The sequence below is a fragment of the Anabrus simplex genome, chromosome 5, assembly GCF_040414725.1.
Source record: "Anabrus simplex isolate iqAnaSimp1 chromosome 5, ASM4041472v1, whole genome shotgun sequence".
Lineage (NCBI taxonomy): Eukaryota > Metazoa > Arthropoda > Insecta > Orthoptera > Tettigoniidae > Anabrus > Anabrus simplex.
In genome coordinates this window covers 86,640,545-86,663,449 of record NC_090269.1, presented here as the reverse complement: position 1 = coordinate 86,663,449, position 22,905 = coordinate 86,640,545, and positions in this window count along the sequence as shown.

The following is a 22,905-nucleotide window of genomic DNA, read 5'->3' as shown; positions in this document are numbered from 1 at the left end:
TTGACTTTCTTCCTTGAAGCAGGATTCGAGAGGAAAATGAAAAATATACCTGTGTTCCTTGATCTCACGACTGCTTATGACACCGTTTGGAAATAAAGCCTTCTCCTAAAACTCCTCGGGACTATACCATGTCTTAAAATTTTCACCCTGATAAAAAATATGCTCAGTAAAAGATTTTTCCAAATTCATACAGAACATGTCCGTAGCAGATTCCATAAACTTAATAATGGCTTGCCGCAGGAATCAGTCTTGTCTTTCATTCTCTTCAACTTATACATCCATGATCTCCCAGAAACTGTATCTCACAAGTTCATCTATGCAGATGATATCAACCTCACCATACACACAACAGACTTTAATGAGGCAGAAGACATTCTATCCGAAGACCTTGGAAAGATGGGTGATTATTTCAGCAAATGGCGCCTGAAACCTAGTCCACTAAATAACAGGCTGGCAAACTATCAACGTACGATCAGGTTCGGAAACCACACACTCCAGTGTAATACTAACCCAAAATACTTGGTGTAACTTTAGACAGGTCCTTAACCTATCGACGTCATCTTGAGAGACCGGCTGCTAAGCTTAAAAGCCGTAACAACTTGCTGCGTAGACTAGCTGGTACTTCATGGGGCGCAGATGCATGCACACTACGAACAACTGCTCTAGCAATAGTATATTCACCAGATGAATATTGCTTCTCTATTATGGCTCAATAGCTCCCACATAAGTCTGGTTGATGTCCAACTGCACCACACAATAAGAATTGTATCTGGTACATTGCGCTCTACTCCTATTCAATGGTTACCATTACTGAGCAACATTCAGCCTCCTCACATCAGACGGCAAAGCGCCCTTGTTAGGCTGTGGACCAGGATAGCGAAGAACAGTTACCTTCCAATACATCAAGATACAGATGAAACTGCCGTAATGAGACTAAAGTCACGGAAACCTGCCTGGAAGACGGCAAAGGAATTAGTTTTGGTGCTGAAGTACAAACCATCCTGCACATTATGAAGGACTGCCCTCTGCGAGATTTTGTTGGTTACATCGAGGACATTCACCGAGTGACCCCTGAGGCACTCTGTTGGCTGGAAGAGATGTACATTCGTCTCTAAGAGACTGAAAGACCCCCATATTAACCTTTTCAATGTGGATTTTGTATATATATATTGTATGTATTTTACCAATAAAATAGCCCGACTTTATGAATTAATTTTAACGTTAGCACAAAGTAGTTCTCAAGGCAATACTGGGTGATTTCTAGCTAGGACTTGGTGCAGGAGGTAGGGTCCTATCTACAAGAATTTTTTAGATAGATTGAACAATCATTTTTTATTCAGAAAATGCATTTCAAAGTGCACATCACCTTACTGTTGCTCCCAGTGGAACACGTTCTGGAAGTTGCCAATATTACGTTGAGATAAGTCCGGAACACCCTGGTCGGTTTGATATGGGTTTGAGTCTCGAACTTTCGAAGTTCTGGACGATCTCCGACGTTCTATGACGTTCTCCGACGATGTTGCGGGGAAATCACTCGTCACATAACTTATACGAGTTCCAGAATTACACAGTCCCCCGATACTTTGGTTTAACAGCACTGTTTCGTTTAATGTGGTTGTGATATGCAGTCGAATTCACTCTTAATCTTGTAGACAGAATTTAAAAGTTCACTAAAGATGAAGATGCGGGTAGCATCGAGATTGGAAAAAAATAAAGCACAGTTTATGAATAGAAATAACGAAACTGAAAATCGTTCATGCACTTGGCACAGTTCGTGGTGATTTTCCACTAAATAAAGTAACACTTGACATTGAAAGAAATGTGTGACTGCTCTAGAGTTTATCAAAGACACTGCTGTCAGTCAGAAATAATACTGAACACACTGACGAAGTACTAACGTTGAAATGAAAAGCACAGTTCGTTGTTAGGCGCACTTGACATTTAAAAAAATAGGTGACTGTCCGAGAGTTTATAAAATACACTGTTGTCCTTCACATACAAATAATTTACACATTGTTCAGAAGAAATAATACACAATTTTGTTTGAATTGGATAAAGAACTCAGTTTGAGTTCGGAGTGAAACCTTGGTGTCGTAGCACACGATTATGGTAATCACTTGCGTTAACATTCATGTGAAAGTTCGAACACTTTCAGAAACACCCTTGTTTATAAATATAATTACGCTGACTGAGATTTAACAAAATGTCACAGTTAATAGTATAACGTAGTAGTGTCCCACTGAAATTAATGATATGTTTGTTCAGAGATTAAGTTCTGCTGACTGATATTTAAAAAGAAATATCACATTTCCTAGTATATCGCAGTAGTGCCACATTGAAATTAATATTGATTCTGAGACTAAGTTTCACACAGGTAACGTGGTAATAAACTCAGTTCTACAAGCACAAATTAAGTTATATCGAGAAGTTTCTACATGCGCACAGAATATAAGTTAGGCTTGACTGTTGTCACCGAAGTCCAATACATGACTTGTCATAATCAGAGTTCCAACACACGCAAAATGTGTAAGTTCAACTTGACGGGTATAATCCGAGTCTACTATATAAAGACTTTGAAAAAACTTGATCTTTATCACAGGCAAAAATTACAAGTTCAACTTAACTGATAGACTCAATGTTCAATATAAAGACTTTGTTAGACATTTGAGTTCACACGCGCACAATTTATAATTCCAACACGACTGTCAGAGTTTAAGTCCCACATGAGGACTTTGAATATTCGAAGATAGACTCTGTCAGCACTTCGACGAACACTGCAGCGTAGAGAGTCAGGCTAAACACCCTGCTATAACTGTCTGATCAGGGTCAAGTGTACTCAGCTTATATTCGGTTTGGGGCTCCTACGTCATCAGATAACGTGATCTCTTTGAAATTGATTATCTCGAGTCTCTAGACGGATTTTCTTGAGATTCACAATTTGAGACGTTTATGTCACCCTCCTCAAAATGCCGTATCGTTCAAGTCGCTGCGATAATTATTACAGAAGTTTTAACATTGTTTAATCGAATGTTCGCGAAGGCGTGACGTTCATATCCAGAACATACCAGGCCATGCAGGCTACACATGGCGTCAGGCGGGTAGTCTATATTGTCCCTGCAGCTACGTCACACACACAGCTGTCGCTGGCTCGCCTGCTCGCTCCTCCGAACGTAAACAAACCAAGTTCGTTCTGAACGTCTTGCGTGATGATGAAGTACAGTTAATAGTCAAAAAGTACGGCATGCAAAGGTCGTAACCGGTACAGTACATAGAGTCAATAGCATCATACGCTAAATAAATAAGTGTTATATAGAGGATGGTTGCCTATTTGTACTCCTTCTTGAAACAATTATCTCTAGGGCCCGGATGTTTATGCAGTAATAGGTTAGAATGAAAACTTACTGTAGCGAGTAACCAAGTAGAGTCTACCCGCGCGACAGTAGTGCTATGAGGTTTGCATAAACATTAGTGGTTCGGCCCATTAGAATCCCCTAGAATTTATGTTACTCCCACCACATTACGTTAAGTGGGATAGTCGACATTTCCTACTAACTAAGTTATTTAGTAACAAAATTATTTAGTGGGATGTGTCTACTAGCAGGCTCTAACGTAATGCAGTGGGAGTAACATAAATTCTAGGGGTTCTAATGGGGCGAACCCCTAATGTTTATGCAAACCTCATAGCATTACCGTCGTGCGGGTAGACTCTACTTATTACTAGCTTCAGTAAGTGTGCATTCTAACCTATTACTGCATAACCATTATCACCATCAACCACCACTACCACTTTTCGGCCTTCATGGAGAGAGGCCATAGTATTGTGCAGGCTGAGGATAGGTCACGGACGACCTACGCACTCTTATCTACTAAAGAGGGAACACCCCTTGTGGGTTCTTGTGGTGCCGAATTCACCGTGGCCCACATCCGCACGGAGTGTGCCAATTTCTCTGGCCTAAGACGGAGCCTCGGCCTGCAGGGGACACTCGAACGCATACTAGCCGATGACGCGACTACTACTGATCTCGTCATCCGGTTTATTTGTGACACTGGATGAATCAGTGGTATGTAAATTTCAAGTGTTCTGTTAATCTGGGAACTCACGTTCCCTTTTGATTCGTTAGTGATCTCTTCGGCTTAATACAATACTTGTTTTGTTTCATTTTGTACTTCGTTTCGAAATTACTTCGTAGAATAAATAGGTTCTAAACATTTCTTTTCCACCTAAATTGTTCAGAGAGGATGATTACCTAGTTGTATTCCCTCTTAAGATAAAAATAACCACCACCACCCTGAGGTTCTCAACTTGGGAGTGCGGGTTGACAACCGCGGGGCCCTTAGCTGAGTCCTGGCATTTATTCCACTTACTTGTGCCAGGCTTCTCACTTTCATCTATCATATCCAACCTCCACTTTTCAACTCATGTTCTTTTCCGTCCCCGAGGGTTTTAGGAATATAGGTCAAGGGAGTATTTCATTTTCACGCCCTTCGTGGCCCTTGTCTTTCTTTCGCCGGTACCTTCATTTTTCTAAGTATCGGAAGGCCTCCATTTTTCTCTCTAATTAGTGCCCAGTTGTATTTTCTCTTAAAACAATAACAACTACCACCATCGACAACTGCTGATTCTCGGACACTCGCGGCTCAGCGTATGTTTGATCCCGCCTGCTTGTTTCTTTGTTCCCGATTCAGATTTACGTAACGAAATGTTTTACACCGCGCTCTGCAGCGTTAATTTCGGTGTAGTGAGTTAGACTTCTTAGTTTGTACTATTGACACAGAAATGACTCGCGTCAACTCAGTGTGTGGGTTGTACCGTGGCCGACAATAGATTGAACTTAGTAGCTTGTACTGTTCGTAAGAAAAAATTACTCGCGCCTGCTCACATGCGGAGAGCCTAGTGGCTTCCCGAAGTTTAGATCTGGGCGTGGGGCTGGCCTAGCTTATATTAACAAACGGTGCAAGAGGGCTGACCGTTTAACTTCTCGAGTGCGCGTAACAGCTCATCCTGTTGGTATCCAGAATACCTTTTAAAAATGTAAAAATGTATTTTAAAAAAATCTTTCCCACTTAAATTGTTCAGAGAGGATGATTAACTAGTTGTATTTCTTCTCAAAACAAGTCACCACCACCGTACCTTTCACGGGTGGCTACTATGATTTGATGATGTTTGATCGCATGCGGAAATTAACTCGACTGCATCTTTTCACTTCGCGAGAAAGTCGCGCGGTCCATCTACGACTTAGGCATTTTCCGTCGCTCTCACTCAAACTCGAGCTAATTCATTGAATGGAAAATGTCCAATGCTTCTCGCTATACGCGTCTGTTTTTTGGTGCACGTTTAACACAAAGACATACAGTAAAATGCGAAGTTTGCGTGCCTGAGTCCCTGGTAGGAGCCTCTGATAGGGCACACTCTCTGTAAGCAAGGGAACAGGGAAGGATTGCAACTATGGAATTATTTCATTGATTGGTATACGATGCAAATTGTTTATTGGTATTTTGGAAGGGAGGGTGTGATCAATGGTTGAGAGTAAGTTGAATGGAAACCAGGGTTGCTTCGAGTTACAGAGGGGCTGTCAGGATGAGATTTTCAGCATGCGCCAAGTAATTGCAAAATGCTATGAGAGGTATGGACAGTTATGTTTATGTTTCGTAGATCTAGAAAAGGCATATGACCGAGTGCCGAGAGAACAGATGGGATTATGGGATTAAAGGTAGATTATTGAAAGCAATCAAAGGCATTTATGTTGTAACTGGGCTGCAGTGATAATGATGGTAGAATTACTTTCTGGTTCAAGTTACTAACAGGTATTTGTTCATAGTTTTTATGGATCATCTACTAAAAGGTATAAAGTGGCAGGTAGGTCAAGCAATTTGGCCTATGCCGACGAGTTAATCTTAATGGTAAACTACGTTGAAAGGCTGAAATCTAATATATAGTTACTTGAAAATAGATGCAATGAGTATGATATGAAAATTAGCCTTTCTAAGACTAAGGTGATGTCAGTGGGGACGAGAGTTAAGAGAACCGAATGGAAAATTGTAGGAAAAGACTGGGGCAGGTAGATCATTTCAAGTATTTAGAATGTGTATTTTCCCAGGATTTAGTAAAGTGAGATTGAATCAAGATGCAGCAATGCTAATGCAGTGAGCTTGCAGTTGTAATGGACAGTATTCTTCCAGAAAGGATTCAGCTCCCAGACGAAATTATCTTTACACGGGACGGATTCCAGACCAACATTACGTTATGGGAGTGAAGGCTGGGTCGGGTCAGTATATCTTGTTCATAAGGTAGAAGTAACAAACATGAAAGTAGCAAGAATGATTGCTGGTACAAACAGGTGGAAACAATAGAAAGAGGGTTCATGGAATGAGGAGATAAAAGCTAAGCTAGGAATGAACTCGATTAGTATGTATGCCGAAGGTTCCTGCTTGATTAATCAAACTGAATTGTGGGATGACCGAGGTAAAAATGAAATGGCGTATGGCTTTAAGTGCCGGGAGTATCAGAGGACAAGTTCGGCTCGCCAGATGCAGGTCTTTTGATTTGACTCCCGTAGGAAACCTGCGCGTCGTGATGAGGATGAAATGATGATGAAGACGACACATACACCCAGCCCCCGTGCAAGCGAAATTAACCAATTATGGTTAACATTCCCGACCCTCCCGGGAATCGAACCCGGGACCCCTCTGGCCAAAGGCCAGCACGATAATCATTCAGCCATGGAGCTGGACATGACCAAGGTATGACTATGTGAGTGAATTGCCGAGTATTGCTATACTTACATAATTACGTATTGGAATTAGTTTCAGAGCTATTGTAAAGGTCTGTCGTAGCTAGATTATAATTATTTATTTATTTATTTATTTATTTATTTATTTATTTATTTATTTATTTATTCCTGACTTACATTTGTGGCGAAGTTAAGGTTCACGGCCCTCTCTTACACTTAACCACTAAAAACAAAATTTAAAAATATAAACATAAAAGGACCTAGAAATTCTAAAAAGAAATAATACTACGGACAGATAATTCTAATTACATATGAGGGTTAGTTTTAAAGCTATTGTAAACGGTTAGATTTTGTTTTACTTATAATTATTTCAGGGTTAGTTTCAGAGTTATTGTTTTTCTATTAGTAATTGTTATAATGTTTAATTTTATATATAATATTATCGAATTTGAAGCAGTAACAATAAAGACGATATATTTCTAAAGTGTGGTTTGTTTTCCAGGATTATTTCCTCTTAAAACAATAATCGCATAAAGCACCTTGCTGTTTTAGGACACGATGGATAACGTGGGGTGTATCTCGCACACAAAGAGGTGGATCTTCAACAGTAGCTGTACTGCTAGACATCATGGAAATGACGTGTACCGGAAGGCGCGTACAACACAGTGAAACATTTCCTCGTGCCACTAATTATAACATTAAGGAAAGACAAAACGAAATTACTAATGGGTTTCACTAAAGTTTAATTTACACAGAATGTATTTGAAGTCGAGTACAGAGTTTCAGTGAGCCATTTGTTTCTAGAGTTTCACGAAGCTAACATTCGACTTTAACTTTTAATTCAAATTTAATCCTTCTTCTGAGACTAGCATTCACGAAGCAATTACGGTTCTGCTTGTATTTCTAAAACAGAAGGATTTGTCTTTGCCTACAAATATGTCTTGTTTGTTATTTACAAAGACTTACGTTCTGATAGAAAAGGATAATTTCTCCTTTGATGACGTTTAACAAAGTTGAACGGGCTCCTGCTTAGTGACAAATTTCACATTCATCCAATAGTAATGAAAGGAAAATTGGCTGAAAGAGAAACTGCCTACAACACTGACTCTAAAATGTTATTACGTATGTTTCTTAAGAGTTAATATACCATGTATGTACTTGTGAGTATAATGTAAAATGCAACATAATAATAATAATAATAATAATAATAATAATAATAATAATAATAATAATAATAATGATTTATTTATTTACTTTTTATTTACTTATTTATTTATTTACTGTATTTATTTTATTTACTAACATGGTCGAAGATGGGTTTGTCGTTATATTCAAAATAATATTTAACAATTCAATAGGCGTAAAATAATGACTCCGTCTCTCAGGCCAGAAGTCTCCCTTTGTGTAGAGGTGGTAGAATAACACCCACAATATCTTCTGCCTGTCGTAAGAGGCGACTAAAAGGGGCCTAATGGGTTCTCAAATTGGGAGCGTGGTTTGGCGATTTCGAGGCCCTTAGGTGAGTCCTCGGATTGCTTCCACTTACTTGTGCCAGGCTCCTCACTTTCATCTATCCTATCTGTCCTTCCTTGATGAACACTTGTTCTTTTACGATCCCGAAGGAATTAGGTTGCGTGGCTTAGTGAGCCTTTGATTTTCACGGCCTTCGTGGCCGTTGTTTTCCTTTGGCCGATACCTTCATTTTTCGAAGTGTCAGACCCCTTCAGTTTTTCTTCTCTGATTAGTGTTAATAGAGGATGGTTGTCTAGTTGTACTTCCCCTTAAAACAATAATCATCACAACCATGAGGCTACGATCCCCCTGTGGGTGGGGGCGGTAGAATAACACCCACGGTATCCCTAAGAGGCGACTAAAAGGGGCTCCAGGGGTGTGGGTTGGCGACCACGGGGCCCTTAGCTGAGTCCTGTCATTGCTTCCACTTACTTGTGCCAGGCTCCTCACTTTCGTCTATCCTATCCGACATCTCTTGGTCAACTCTTGTTCTTTTCCGACCCCGAAGCTATTAGGTTTGCGAGGGCTAGGGAGTCTTTCATTTTCACGCCCTTCGTGGCCCTTGTCTTCTTTTGGCCGATACCTTCATTTTTCGAAGTGTCAGACCCATTCAGTTCTTTTCCTCTCTGATTTGTGTTAATAGAGGATGGTTGTCTAGTTGTACTTCCCCTTAAAACAATAATCATCACAACCATGAGGCTAGGAGACCTTTGTTGAAGAAGGTGAGGGGATTGGCGGCCGTGGCTTTTGCTAAGGCCTGTCCGGGCATTCATCTTAGTGCAGGAGAATGGAAAATCACGGAGAACGATTCTCAGGGTAGCCAATTTTGGGGACCAGCCTCTCTAGCTGTAGGAAGGATGGTCCAATACCTACTTCGAAGCAGCATAATCATTCACGTCTTCTGTTGGCTGCATGTGGTCTGGAGGTTTTGTGCAGCAACACGGTGGCTGTTGAGAGAAGTCCTGGCTATTGCTACCAACAAACGCTCCAGTGTGTCACGTAACTGGAAGCATTCACTGTCATTTCCTGGGGGAGGAAATAACCACTCAGGCAGCGACTCATTTTCAAAATACATAGGATCTTGCCGAGACTACCTATTAAAAGCTATCGACTGACTTGTGAGTTGTACAGCTGAGCGTGTCAATTGGAGTGGATTGTAAGAGTGATATTTTTGTATATGGAGAGCTAGTCGATAGCTGTGTAACATGTGCAATTATTTTGTGTATGATATGTAGCAGGTGGTCATCCAGGCCCATACTTTCTGTTTATAAGTGTCCCACCTTTGGGTGGGGCCGGTAGAATAACACTCACGGTATCACCTGCCTGTCGTAAGAAGCGACTAAAAGGGGCCCCAGGTGCTCTAAACTTTGGAACGTCGGTTGGCGACCACAGAGCCCTTAGCAGAGTCCTGACATTGCTTCCACTTACTTGTGCCAGGCTCCTCACTTTAATCTAACTATCCGATCGTCTTGAGGTCAAGTCTTGTTCTTTTCTGACTCCAGCGCTGTTAGTTTTCCAAGGGCTAGGAAGTCTTTTATTTTCACGCCCTTCGTGGCCCTTGTCTTTCTTTGACCGTTATATAGAGGATGGTTGCCTAGTTTTACTTCCTCTTATAACAGTAATCACCACCATCACTCCCGCATGCACTAGTCGTATCGCTTTCTTACAAAGGAGCGCTACAACGTGCTGTATTTCAAATGTGAACCAAATAGCAGTGATTTTACTGCACGCGTTGTGTAACAGGATGGTTTTCCACAGATACTGAAAATAAAGCAAAATAACTGCTTAATTTATACACGTACAGATATTCCACTCTACCAAAAAGTTGTCTTGATCGATCCATTAGCTTTTAATTGCAACTCTATTCGGCGAGTATGCATGTAGCAGGCAGGCGACTATTTGGAAACTCCTGCGCGTACCGTCTGCGAACATCGGCTGCGTTCCGAACAGATTCCCCATAGATTACAGTAATGTCGTGTGTTCGACGTTGCTGAACACACCAGCCATTGTTGATATGTTGACGACACTGTAGTGCTACTGTACCAAGTACCGGCCCATTACTGAGTGTTAGTAAACGAGGCTGACTAATGCAAGCGGGCGCATTTGACCGGGAAGCGCTGAAGAACATGCAGCGAGCGGCCGTTCGTCTCTTCGTATTATGACGTAACCTGCCTGCAGGCAGTAGTACCCCTGTGAAATCAATTGTTAGACAACCCATTCATCATTAGTGCATGCGGGCCACTTAGAAGTAGAAAGTACGCGGTGGTGGGTCACCTGGTATATAAAAACCAAAACTATGGCTCAACATCCCAGAATGACCTTGGCCTACCAAGCGACCGCTGCTCAGCCCGAAGGCCTACAGATTATGAGGTGTCGTGTGGTCAGCACGACGAATCCTCTCGGTCGTTATTCTGTTTGTTGACCACGCTACCCCCTGTGGGTGGGGGCCGTAGAACAACACCCACTTTATCCCCTGGATGTCGTAAGAGGCGACTAAAAGGGGGCCCTGGGCTCTCAACTTTGGAGCGTGGGTTGGCGACCACGGGGCCCTTAGCTGAGTCCTGTCATTGCTTCCACTTACTTGTGCCAGACTCATCACTTTCATCAATTCTATGTGACCTTCCTTGGTCAATCCTTGTTCTTTTCCAACCCCGACGATAATAGGTTAACGCCCTTCGTGGCCCTTGTCTTCCTTTGGCCGTTACCTTCATTTTTCGAAGTGTCGAACCCCTGGCATTTTTTATCTCTGATTAGTGTTCTATAGAGGATGGTTGCACAGTTTTACTTCCACTTAAAACAATAATCACCACCACCACCACCACCTCTTGACCGGGGCCGCCGTCTCACCGTCGATAGCTCCTCAAATGCAATCACGTAGGCTGAGTGGAGCTCGAACCAGCCCTCCGATCCAGGTAAAAATCCCTGATCTGGCTGGGAATCGAATTCGGGCCTCCGTATATGAGGCAAGCACGCTGACCGAACACCGCGGGGCCGGCAACTGGTATATGATTAATAATAATAATGTTATTGGCCTCACCTCCCATTAACTAACTTTTACTGTTTTCGAAGACGCAGAGGTCCCGGAATTTAGTCCCGCAGGAGTTCTTTTACGTGACAGGAAATGTACCGACACGAGGCTGACGTATTTGAGCACCTTCAAATATCACCGGACTGAACCAGGAACGAACCTGCCAAGTTGGGGTCGTAAGCCCAGCGCCTCAACCGTCTGAACCACTCAGCCTGGCGGCATATAATTAGTAGAGTCATTAAGTTCTTGGACTGGCCGTCTAGCGTCACTGTGGTAGTCTACAGCGGAGAATTCACACCACAGAATTTTGCCATGACAGTTCTTGGCTTGTCACAACAAGAGACAGTTGCGCGCAAACAGTATAAGCAGAACTACGGTCTCTGTTGTGATGGGTGGTTGAATATCAGCGGCGGAACTTGTGAATGTCCTAGTTTGAGCAACGGCAAAACTTCTAGTTCTGCCAAAAATTAGGCAAATTCGCTAGCGAAACATTTGAGACAATGAAGTCAAAATCACCCCGATTACCACGACCGGAAAAAGTAGCGAAAGGCAAGTCAAAAGACTATGTGATCCTTGAATTTGTAGCGCATGTCCACGAACATATTGCCTGTAGTACATACGTGTACACTGTGTTGCCTATACTGTAGGCGCCAGTCCACGAACTTATTGGTTGTGGTAGTATAATCGCCATAGCTATAGGCTACATGCACAAATCGTATTAAGACCTAAAAATACAATATAAATAAATAAATAAATAAATAAATAAATAAATAAATAAATAAATAAACTATGTTTCAATAATATTTACAATACACACACGATGTACCACAGCGGCAATATTATTGCTACTCTCGCGCACCTGAAATTACTCCGCGATATTTCAAGTGATACTGGAGTTGTTATTTATTAAAAATGCTCACAAAAAAGAAGTTCCACCAGATCACTAAATATGTAGAACCATTCACTTTATAACATTTGTACTTGTTCTTCCTATCAAGCCAGTAACCACCACCATCAAACCTGATTAGTGTTACATAGAGGATGGTTGCCTACTTCCTCTTAAAACAATAACCACCACAACCATTACCGTTAAACGTAGATAGTTGTGTATTTGTTCTTTCTATCAAGCCAATAACCACCACCATCAAACCTGATTAGTGTTACATGGAGGATGGTTGCCTACTTCCTCTTAAAACAATAACCACCACCACCACCACCACCATTACTGTTAAACGTAGATAGTTGTGTATTTGTTCTTCCTATCAAGCCAATAACCACCACCACCACCACCACCAAACCTCCACTTGTGTTGAATTTTGCATTGGTGTAGCTCTGTAAATATTTGGAACTTTTTGGTGAAAGCACCTTTCGAAGTGAGCCGTAAAATTTTAGTGCTAATTTCTGGTCAGTAAATATAGTGGAACTCCATAGAAGTAAATATCTTTGTCAGGTAGAAGTGTTAAAACAGGTTCATTTCAGCAGGTTGTCAAACGAAAATCTGCGGTTAATAATTGTCCACTCTGGTTGACATAAACACGCATTAAATTATTTCATGGTAATGGGTTCAGTCACACAGTTAATGTATAATAAATTAGAACTAGCTTATTGATGGAGTGCATGTAATTTTGTATAATTAGAAGTCAGCCTCACTAATTCAGATGAGAGTTTCGAATAACGACACTAGAGTTTTATTTACGCAAATTCCACCACATCGATACTTTTACCACTATTACACCTACAGTGTTACTTATAGATAGCAGAAATGTATGCCATGGCAAAGACTAAGGAAAAATATAGTGTTATTTTGATATAAGTGACCTTTAAGGATAGAACATAGAAATTATTAGACCATCAAAGGATTAACACAAGGAAGAAAAGTGATTAGCGTTGAAAGGAAATTGTTGCTCAGTTTGAGTTCCTCTTTAAGTGGAAGTACAGATGGACACCATAAACCTAATACCGTCGAAGCCAGAACAGAACAAGAAAGTTTAAATAGGAAAGATGGAAGTTAGGAACCTCGCTCATATTTGTCCTGTGAGTGAGGAGGGGGGTGGGTATAGAATATATCAACAGTATCCCTTGTCTGTTGTGAGAGGTAACTAATAGTCGTACCAGGGGTTCTCAAGTTAGGAATGTGGGTTGGTGACACCGAATTCCCTAGCTAAGGCTGGCATTGCTTCCACTTGCTGGCGCCGGTCTCTCCTCTTTCACCTTTCCCACGTAACCTCCCTTGATCACCATTTGTTCTCTTCCGATGCCAACGATATTAGGTTTTCCGGACCTGGGGAGTGTTTCATTTTCACGCTCTTTGTGGCATTTCCCTTCCTCTTTCCCATACTATCATTCTTCGAAGTGTCGGAACTAATTCATCTTCCTATTGATTGGTGTTAAGAGAGGATGGTTATCCGTTTGGAGAAGGTGGTGGTCTTCAAAGGAACTCATTCATCTTCCTATTGATTAGTGTTAAGAGAGGATGATTACCCATTTGGAGAAGGTGGTGATCTTCAGAGGAACTCATTCATCCTCCTCGTCATTGGTGTTAAGAGAGGATGGTTACCCAGTTGGAGGAGGTGATGGTCTTCAGAGGAACTCATTCACCTTCCTCTTCATTAGTGTTAAGACAAGATGGTGACCCAGTTGGAGGAAGTGGTGGTATTCAGAGGAACATATTCATATTCCTCCTGATTAGTGTTAAGGGAGGATGGTTACCCAGTTGGAGGAGGTAGTGGTCTCCAGAGGAACCCATTCATCTTCCTCCTCATTAGTGTTAAGAAAGGACGGTTATCTGGTTGGAGGAGGTGGTGGTCTTCAGAGGACCACATTCATCTTTCTTCTGATTAGTGTTAAGAGAGGATGGTTACCCAGTTGGAGGAGGTGGTGGTCTTCAGAGGAACTCATTCATCTTCCTCCTGATTAGTCTTAGAGAGGATGGCCCCTGTGGGTGAGGGTGGTAGAATAACATCAAAGGTAACACCTGCCTGTCGTAAGAGGCAACTAGAAGGGGCCCCAGGGGCTCTTAACTAGTGAGTGTTGGTTCGCGACGGGGTCCTCAGCTGAGACCTGGCATTGCTTCCACTTACTTGTGCCAGGCTTCTCACTTTCATCTATCCTATCCGACCTCCATTGGTCAACACTTGTGATTTTCCAAGCCCGATTGTATTAGGTTTGTGAATCCTAGGGAGTGTTTCATTTTCTCGCTTTCGTGGCCCATTTCTTTGTTTGGCCGATATCTTCATTTTTCGAAGTGTCGGATACCTTCAATTTTTTCTCACTGGTTAGTCTAATACAGAGGATGGTTTCATACTTGTACTTGTTCTTAAAACTATAAACACCACCACCACCACCAACAACAACAACTTAAGAGAGGATGATTGCCCAATTGGAGGAGGTGGAGCTTTTAAGAGGAACTGATTCATCTTCCCCCTAATTTGTGTTAAGGGAAGATGGTTGCCCATTTCGTGTAGGTGGCGGTCTTCAGAGTAACTCATCTTCTTCCTGAATAGTTTTAAGGAAGGATGGTTGCCATATTCGTGGAGGTGGTGGTGTTTTTAAGAGGAACTCGCTCACCTTCGTCTTGATTAGTGGTAAGGGAGGATGGTTGCCCAATTCGAGGAAGTGGTGGTCTTAAGAGGAACTCACTCATCTTCCTCCTGATCAGTATTAAGCGACGATGGTTTCACAATTCGTGGAGATGGTAGTTTTAAGAGGAAATATTTCATCTTCCTCTTGATTAGTGTTAAGGAGGTATGGTTGCCCATTCGGGGAGGTGGTGTTCTTCAGAGGGACTCATTCATATTCCTCCTGAACAGTTTTAAGGAAGGATGGTTGCCCAATTCGAGAAGGTTGTGGTTTCAAGAGGAACTCATTCATCAACCTCCTGCTTAGGGAAAAGCTGAAAAACGAAAGTGATGGAACCAGCTAGAGGGAAAAATATCCTGGACGAGGTGCTGGTAAAACCAGATGAGCTCTATAGAGAAACCGAAGTAATAGATGGTATTAGTAATTATGAAGCGGTTTTTGTCGTAGTTAAAAATAAATGTGATAGAAAGGACGGTCTTAAAATAGGACTATTAGGCAGTATCATATGGCTGATAAAGCAGGCATGAGGCAGTTTTTAAAAAGTGTCTATGATCGGTGGAAAACGGTAAATAAAAATGTAAACAGACTCTGGGATGGGTTTAAGGCAATTGTTGAGGAATGTGAAAACAGGTTCGTACCTTCAAAGTTGGTCAGGAATGGTAACGACCCGCGTTATTATAATACAGAAGTAAAGAGACTAAAAAGGAGGTGCAGATTAGAAAGAAATAGAGTTAGAAATGGCTGTGGAAGCAAGGAGAAATTGAAGGAACTTAAAAGAAATTGAATCTAGCAAAGAAAGCAACTAAGGATAAGATGATAAGTATAATTAGCAGTCATACAAATTTAGTGAGAAAAGGAAGGGTATGTATAGGTATTTTAAGGCAGAAACAGGTTCCAAGAAGGACATTCCAGGAATAATTAATGAACAAGGGGAGTGTGTATGTGAGGATCTACAAAAGGCAGAAGTATTCAGTCAGCAGTATATAAAGATTGTTGGTTACAAGGAAAATGTCCAGATAGAGGAGGTGACTAATGCTAAAGAAGTATTAAAATTTACATGTGATACAAATGACATTTACAATAAGATACAAAAGTTGAAAACTAGAAAAGTGGCGTGAGTTGAAAAGATTTCTGGGGATATACTAAAGACAATGGGTTGAGATATAGTACCATATCTGAAATACTTATTTGATTATTGTTCGGTTGAAGGAGCTATGCCAAATGAATGGAGAGTTGCTGTAGTACCCCTATCTATAAAGGACAGGGTGACAGACATAAAGCTGAAAATTACAGGCCAGTAAATTTGATATGCGTTACATGTAAGCTTTGGGAAGGTATTCTTTCTGATTATATTAGACATGTTTGCGAAATTAATAACTGGTTCGATAGAAGGCAATTCGGTTTTATGAAAGGTTATTCTACTGAAGCTCAACTTGTAGGATTCCAGCAAGATATAGCAGATATCTTGGATTCAGGAGGTCAAATGGACTGTATCGCGATTGACCTGTCTAGAGCATTTGATAGGGTGGATCATGGGAGACTACTGGCAAAAATGAGTGCAATTGGACTTGATAAAAGAGTGACAGAATGGGTTGCTATATTTCTAGAAAATAGATCTCAGAGGATTAGTATAGGCAAAGTTGTATCTGACCTTGTAATAATTAAGAGGGGAATTCCTCAAGGCAGTATTAATGGACCTTTATATTTTCTTATATATATAAATGATTTGAGTAAAGGAGTGGAATCAGAGGTAAGGCATTTTGCTGATGATGTTATTCTCTAAAGAGTAATAAATAAGTTACAAGATTGTGAGCAACTGCAAAATGACCTCGATAATGTGAGATGGACAGTAGTCAATGGTATAATGATAAACGGGGTTAAAAGTCAGGTTGTGCGTTGCACAAATAGGAAGAGTCCTCTGAGTTTTAATTACTTCGTTGATGGGGTGAAAGTTCCTTTTGAGGATGATTGTAAGTATCTGGGTGTTAATATAAGGAAAGATCTTCATTGGGGTAATCACATAAATGGGATTGTAAATAAAGGGTACAGATCTCTGCACATGGTTATGAGGGTGTTTCGGGGTTGTAGTAAGGATGTAAAGGGGAGGGCTTATAAGTCTCTGGTAAGACCCCAACTAGAGTATGGTTCCAGTGTATGGGACCCTCACCAGGATTACTTGATTCAAGAACTGGAAAAAAAAATCCATAGAAAAGCAGCTCGATTTGTTCTGGGTGATTTCCGCCAAAATAGTAGCGTTACAAAAATGTTTCAAAGTTTGGGCTAGGAAGAACCGGGAGAAATAAGACGAGCTCTCGACTAAGAAGTATGTTCCGAGCTGTCAGCGGAGAGGTGGTGTGGAATGATATTAGTAGACGAATAATTTTGAGCGGTGTCTTCAAAAGTAGGAAACATTACAATATGAAGATAAAGTTGGAATTCATGCGGACAAATTGGCGCGAATATTCATTTATAAGAAGGGGAGTTACGGATTGGAATAACTTACCAAGAGAGATGTACCATAAATTTCCCGTTTCTTTGAAATCATTTAAGAAAATCTAGGAAAACAGCAGATTGGGAATGTGCCACCTGGCTGACTGCCCTAAATGCAGATCCGCATTGATTGATTGATTTATTATGTTAAGGGAGGATGGTTGCCTAATTGAAGCAGGTGGTGCTTTTGAGAGGAACTCATTCATCCTCCTCCTGTTTAGGGTTAAGGGAGGATGGTTCCCCAATTCGAGAAGGTGGTGGTCTTAAGAGGAACTCATTCACCTTCCTCTTGAACAATGTTAAGGGGGTATGGTTGCAAAGTTCATGTAGATGATGGTGGTTTTAAGATGAAATCGTTCATCTTTACCCTGATTAGTGTTAAGGGAGGATGGTTGCCCAGTTAGAGAAGGTGGTAGTTTTAAGAGGGACTCTTCCATTTTCCGCCTGATTAGTGCTAAGGGAGGTTGGTTGCCCAGTTAGAGTAGGTAGTAGTTTTAAGAGGAACTCTTCTATTTTCCACCTGATTAGTTTTAAAGGAGGATGGTTGCCCAGTTAGAGAAGGTGGTAGTTTTAAGAAGAACTCTTCTATTTTCCACCTGATTAGTTCTGTGCCCATTTACATCTCGTAGACAGCTTTCAAAATGGCGCCGAGTGAAGGAATGGCCCGTCTGATCTATAAGATGCAAGGAATAGATATCTAATGCGATATTATATGAAGGCCATACACGTCACGGAACGGTCATATATTGAAGGCACTACGGACAGTGGACTGTCAAATGAATTTTTTTTACAAAAAAATAGAAGACAACGGATTGTTAAAAAACTCCATCTTAAAAATTTTCATCGGAGGGTGAAGACGCAATTGGCGAACGCGCTAAGTAATTTGAAGAAGACGGAAAAATTTAGTAGAAGTACTTGAGAAAAAGGGATCGTCATAGTAAAGAAACGACGTAATTCACCAGCCGACGAAATAAAGCCGATAAAAAATATAAAATGGGCAAGATACGACGAAATACGCGTGGGAGGATCTCGACAGTAACTGAGCTACATTCCACAAGGAAGAAGCAAGTGAAACCGAGGAGAAAGATTCTCATACGGGAAGAAGACTATCTGAATTTAGTTTCAAGAGAAGAACAGTTTTTTATGACATTTGCGGGAAGCGGCCGATATAGATATATATATACGCAGAACTTAAACCCGACGAAATTAAATTCACCTCTGAGAGCAGCAAAAGAAATAATAATTGAGGAATTATTATCGTCGAATGGAACATACCATGGCTATTTACTGCTCTGAAATCTGCATTTTTGTTGCTAACAGAAGTAGCATGATGATGGCTTGCTAAATACGCATGATGGACCGAGCTGGGGGAGCAGTACATCCTTACCGGAAGACCAACCCACGATGAGGAAGGCAATGGGAAACCAGACCACTAACCCATGATGAGGAAGGCAATGGGAAACCAGTTGACCAACCCATGATGAGGAGGCCGAGGACCTACCAGGCGACCAACCCATGACCTGACCGCAGAGCCAACTACATCCGAGTGGAGGCGGAACAGCTGGACCAGATGTAACGATAAGCGAGCTAAGTCATTTACATTATTTAATTACATAGTTTTTGGTTCGCGTACACAGGTGCTTTTGGCATGTGCCGATAAGTTGGTTAGAGAAACCGTGGAATTTAAAGTGCAAGTGAATAATGAAAGTGATGTGTGAGATATTTAAGTCCATAGTAATACGATTAAGCAGTGTAGAATAAGATTCTTGTATGTTATATATATCCATCACCGCATTTTGGTCAGAATATCTCGTGAGTAACTACAAGTGGAAAGAAGTGTCTTTAATAACAGCTGATAGTAATGACACATTGTGGAATTGCAATGAATTCATATTTGTTATGCTATATGTCTACGTCACGTTGGTATGCGCGGTGGTAATGAATGCATAGAATCACGTACTCTTTGCTTCGCAATAAGTGCATTGAACTCAGCCTTATGGTTATGATAAATAGCGATATTGAAATGCATTTATGAGAAAGGAATTGTGGCATTTTGACATGGTAAAGTGAAGATAATCGCGACATGTTGTTATGGAGGCTATGATAGTTAAGATGATAAGTGGATGTGGAAATATGGTTACTGTACCGGGCGGTACACCTCTACTCTGTTTATTTAAAAGTTGCACCAGTTGAAACTCCTCTTCTGGAGGAAGTCTGAACTTTATCTACACTATTAATCTACTAATTTCTCAGAAGATGTCACTACCTGGAAATTTTTGAGTTTGTGAACTGTGTCATTTTTGATGTGTTTTTGTTTCGCTTGAAGTAAGAAGTGTGAACTTTCTCTTCTAGAGGACACTACTGAAGATCAACAATAGTGCGACCTAGTGCGGAGTCAAAGAACTATTTTGTTGAAGAAATTTTTATTTCAAGAGTTTGTTCTTGGTTAAATTTCTTTCTGTCATTGTTTAAGTTGGCTGTATACCCCTCTTTTTCCCCTTATTTTGGATCTGGCCAATCCCGAATTTCTTTAATTAATTTTCCACCAATAATGTGTTTCTTCTTCCTCTATGTAGGGGTTTCTTTTCCCTAGCCAATAAAATTTTTGTGGGAGGGTGTTTTCTTTCCCCTAACGCCTAGAATCTTCCGTGAGAGGATATAAACTGCTGATTTTGGGGTCTCCGGGCCACTTCTGTTCCATCTTTCAGTGTATTAAGTACATAGCAGGAGGCGGGGTGCGCCTCTTTCCTCGGCGGCGGTCAACAATAAGGTAATGGCCGATTAATAAATTCTTTCTTTTCTTGCTCAGCAGTTTAACTTTCGGGGCGGGTTCTAAGCGTTCAACCATGTAACCTTTTCCTAAAATGTAAAAACAACCGGTAGCTATTCTATTTTAAAACGACATATCGGGATAGAGAGTGCTTAACCCTCTCGAGCTCCCACTCACATCGTCTTAAGGTGAACTTATTTTCTCAACCAATTCTTCCGTAATGTAATGTAAATTGCTATTAAGTCACCTCTGTAGTATGGGATTAGCCCTTGTAATAACGGCCTAGTGCCAAAGTAGGTTTTAAAAAATCAAAGTGTATCAGGAGTGCGGTTAGCCTCCTCTCAAATTGTTATTTTAGAGGTCATGTAATCAACCTCCTTTTCATGTAATAGACCTCAGTAGGTTGGGTATTTTACCCCTGTGAATACGTCCTTAGAGGACAGCTTGAAGGTAGAGTTTGGTGTGGCCTTTGAGAGGCTTAAATTTTGAGAGCGGATCGCTCTTTTGAAATGGAGTGTCATATGCCTCGTGGAGGCTTTTCTGTGTAATTCGGAGCCAGGGGCTCCTAGGGATGAATGGGGTTTTCTGCCCCTCTGTTAAAACTTGTGTTTGTGGTAAAACTGAGCTGATCGCTGAAGTCAGGGCGTGAAGCCCAAAACCTGTAAATATTGTAACTCCCCTTGTTTTGCTACATTGTACCTGCCATGTCTGTTATTGCTTTGTTTTTGAAAAGAAAATATAACCTTGTTAAATTTTAAATTAATTTTACATGCACTAAAATTTCGTAGCTTGAAACCCATTCACACCCGCACCTTCTTTTACGCATAACTACCGCTAAAACTCGGTAACAAGTGGTAGCAGAGCGTGGTTGAATGGGTCTCAATTTAGCCCCTTTTGACGGCTAAACATTGCTTTGATTCGAACTCTAACAATTGTCTCAGTTGCTGGAATTTTTTGAGTTTTTCAAAATCGTTCTGTCATCATGCCCGCAGCCTGTATCTGTTCACCGCGGGCGCGGCGTACTTCAACACCTCTGCTCCCCTCATAGTGCGGGCGAGCGGTATCTCAGGGTACTTGAGGGGTCCGAGCGGCCTCCGTTGGACGCAAGCTGCAACGGCCGGTCTGGCCATCCGACTCAATCTACATCAACTACATGGACAGTCACCATAAGTAATGATTACACTTGGGAATTCAACACCGTATTTGGTGGACATTGCCAAATTTTTCATCACCTTCAAGTATTAAAAGTTTATCTTCAGAAATTCAACTTCTAAAAACAGAAAGACTTTACTTCACCTGCAACAACAAATTGTGAAACTGAATCACACAACATTCTGAAAATCTTGTAATCTATTTTCATATTCACTTTATAACTTGGAACTTGTTTCAAACTGATTTCATGTGTCACCCCTGGAGGAACTTTTGGGGGGGGAGGTCTGTACCGGGCGGTACACCTCTACTCTGTTTATTTAAAAGTTGCGCCAGTTGAAACTCCTCTTCTGGAGGAAGTCTGAACTTTATCTACACTATTAATCTACTAATTTCTCAGAAGATGTCACTACCTGGAAATTTTTGAGTTTGTGAACTGTGTCATTTTTGATGTGTTTTTGTTTCGCTTGAAGTAAGAAGTGTGAACTTTCTCTTCTAGAGGACACTACTGAAGATCAACAATAGTGCGACCTAGTGCGGAGTCAAAGAACTATTTTGTTGAAGAAATTTTTATTTCAAGAGTTTGTTCTTGGTTAAATTTCTTTCTGTCATTGTTTAAGTTGGCTGTATACCCCTCTTTTTCCCCTTATTTTGGATCTGGCCAATCCCGAATTTCTTTAATTAATTTTCCACCAATAATGTGTTTCTTCTTCCTCTATGTAGGGGTTTCTTTTCCCTAGCCAATAAAATTTTTGTGGGAGGGTGTTTTCTTTCCCCTAACGCCTAGAATCTTCCGTGAGAGGATATAAACTGCTGATTTTGGGGTCTCCGGGCCACTTCTGTTCCATCTTTCAGTGTATTAAGTACATAGCAGGAGGCGGGGTGCGCCTCTTTCCTCGGCGGCGGTCAACAATAAGGTAATGGCCGATTAATAAATTCTTTCTTTTCTTGCTCAGCAGTTTAACTTTCGGGGCGGGTTCTAAGCGTTCAACCATGTAACCTTTTCCTAAAATGTAAAAACAACCGGTAGCTATTCTATTTTAAAACGACATATCGGGATAGAGAGTGCTTAACCCTCTCGAGCTCCCACTCACATCGTCTTAAGGTGAACTTATTTTCTCAACCAATTCTTCCGTAATGTAATGTAAATTGCTATTAAGTCACCTCTGTAGTATGGGATTAGCCCTTGTAATAACGGCCTAGTGCCAAAGTAGGTTTTAAAAAATCAAAGTGTATCAGGAGTGCGGTTAGCCTCCTCTCAAATTGTTATTTTAGAGGTCATGTAATCAACCTCCTTTTCATGTAATAGACCTCAGTAGGTTGGGTATTTTACCCCTGTGAATACGTCCTTAGAGGACAGCTTGAAGGTAGAGTTTGGTGTGGCCTTTGAGAGGCTTAAATTTTGAGAGCGGATCGCTCTTTTGAAATGGAGTGTCATATGCCTCGTGGAGGCTTTTCTGTGTAATTCGGAGCCAGGGGCTCCTAGGGATGAATGGGGTTTTCTGCCCCTCTGTTAAAACTTGTGTTTGTGGTAAAACTGAGCTGATCGCTGAAGTCAGGGCGTGAAGCCCAAAACCTGTAAATATTGTAACTCCCCTTGTTTTGCTACATTGTACCTGCCATGTCTGTTATTGCTTTGTTTTTGA